Genomic DNA, 2,500 nt, shown 5'->3' with positions numbered 1-2,500 from the left:
CGTTTCCCAATCATCAGCACAAATCAAATGCTGGCTAGCACCAGTAGCACGTCAAACATAGATCAGCAAGCACATCATCATCGAATTGCCACACAAACAGCACCATCCCAAACTTCCAAAGCTAGACCACAACCCTGGATCGGTGTCGCAGAGACCTAACGAGGCATCCCCACACCACGCCAAGGCCCCCACTCGGAGGGGTATTATGCCACCGACTAGGAATCAAGCAACAGTCACCCAAGCTCGCGCTCAAAGGCAGTCTGGCACCTTCATCCCTTGCCATGCTCACCCACTGCTCCCCCCCTATATATACATATTGCACAAGGAGCTTGGTGACAGCAACACCCATTGCTTTCCCTGAGGATGTATATTTCTTAGTATGCGCACGGCGTCGAGGCACAGGTGAAGCCAACGGCGCTAGTTTCTGCGCCCTATGTCGAGGAAAATCAAGGCAACGGGCTAGTGTATGGGCACAACGTCGAGGAGACTCAAGGAGATGGGGCTATTTTTCAGGTCACCGTTCGAGAAATCAAGGCAACGTGTTGGGGGGGATGGCCTCTTTCATGGGTCGTGGGGCTTGGCTTGGCTTGCCTCGTGTGTGCTCGATACAGCCTCACGATTCTTATTTGCCCATCAACCATGCCGGGCACCTATGAGAATGAGACCCCATGGTACCCCCTATATATACATATTGCACAAAGAGCTTGGTGACAGGAACAGACATTGATTTCCCTGATGATGCATAATTTTTGGACACACACGACTTGGGGGCGAGGGGACACGGGAGTGGGGCGCCAATGGGGGGCGTTTTGGCCCCATTTTCGTCAAGAGCGGGCGTCTTGGCCATGCCTCGAGCGTGCCAGCCTCGAGAGCCTTGGGCGCTGGACATCCTTGGGGCGCCAATGGGCAGCAGTCCCATGGTTCCCCTATATATACATATTGCACAAAGAGCTTGGTGACAGGAACAGATATTGATTTGCCCATGGATGCATAATTGTGCGAAATCGTCCATAACTCGCTCGAATTAATTCGGATTGACACAAAATTTTGTAGGGATGCTTTTTATTATAAATGAAAAGCTTTGAAATGAAAAAAAAAAACAAAATGTCATGTTTGAGGCGTAAATGTTTGTGTCCTATCCTTGGTCACGCCTTGAAGCGTTGGTTCCCTACTTGTTGGAATGTCGCTCAAATCAAGTAGGAATGCCATTGAAACATTGTGTGGGTCATTGTTAACATAGACGAATGGACTTGAAATGAAAATATATCATATTTGGGTTTTTGTCCCTGTCGCCTGGTGATAGGCAGGCAGATAAGGCTTTTAGGTATTCATAGGTGGCTTAGATGAACTCGAAAGAACACGAGTTGATCGGATTGGAACTCATATATTCAATTTACTATGTACTAAGTAGGAACTACACTTTGCTCCCTTCATCGTTTGACTTGCTTAGAAATCTGCTCATGGTTTGTCAAGGCCCCTTGTTCCTTAGACCGATGAGGATGGGATTGGGTTGCTCATGGGCATGTGTGTGGCAAGATGCCTTGTTCCATTGGTCGTTCATGGGTGTTCGTGTACGAAGTAAACTTGTTCCCTTGGTCGTTCATGGGGTTGTGTGTGGGAAGAAGCCTTCTTCACTTGGTCGTTCATGTGTGTTTGTTTGGGAGGTAGCCTTGTTCCCTTGGTCGTTCATGGGAATGTGTGTGGCAATACGCATTGTTCCTTGGTCGTTCATACCCTTGTTCCCTTGGTCGTTCATGGGTCTGTGTGTGGGAAGAGGCGTTGTTCACTTGGGTAGCCTGCTTGCCTTGCCAGCCCCATATGCATTGTTCCCTTGGTCGTTAGTGGATGGGTTTGTGTGTGGCATGGTGCCTTGTTCCCTTGTGTGGCCTGACTGCTTGGCTTGACATGACCTAGCCTTGCCAGCCTCACATCCATTGTTCACTTGGTCGTTCATGGGCATGTGTGTGGCAAGGTGCCTTGTTCCCTTGGTCGTTCATGGGGTTGTGTGTGGGAAGAAGCCTTGTTCCCTTGGTCGTTCATGTGTGTTTGTTTGGGAGGTAGCCTTGTTCCCTTGGTCGTTCATGGGAATGTGTGTGGCAATACGCATTGTTCCTTGGTCGTTCATACCCTTGTTCCCTTGGTCGTTCATGGGTCTGTGTGTGGGAAGAGGCGTTGTTCCCTTGGTCGTTCGTTCATGGGTTTGTGTGTGGCAAGGTGCCTTGTTCCCTTGTGTAGCCTGACTGCTTGGCTTGACATGACCTAGCCTTGCCAGCCTCACATCAATTGTGTAGCCTGACTGCTTGGCTTGCCGTGACCTAGCCTTGCCAGCCTCACATCCATTGTTCCCTTGGTCGTTCATGCAAGGGTCTGTGTGTGGCAAGGTTGCCTTGTTCCCTTGGTCGTTAATGGGCATGTGTGTGGCAAGGTGCCTTGTTCCCTTGGTCGTTCATGGGCATGTGTGCGGCAAGGTGCCTTGTTCCCTTGGTCGTTCATGGGCATG

This window comes from Lactuca saligna, unplaced genomic scaffold (genome assembly GCF_052625555.1).
Source record: "Lactuca saligna cultivar CGN05327 unplaced genomic scaffold, ASM5262555v1 scaffold_61, whole genome shotgun sequence".
NCBI classification, from domain to species: Eukaryota; Viridiplantae; Streptophyta; class Magnoliopsida; order Asterales; family Asteraceae; genus Lactuca; species Lactuca saligna.
The sequence above is the reverse complement of the archived record's forward strand: the minus strand, read 5'-3'. Positions refer to the sequence as shown.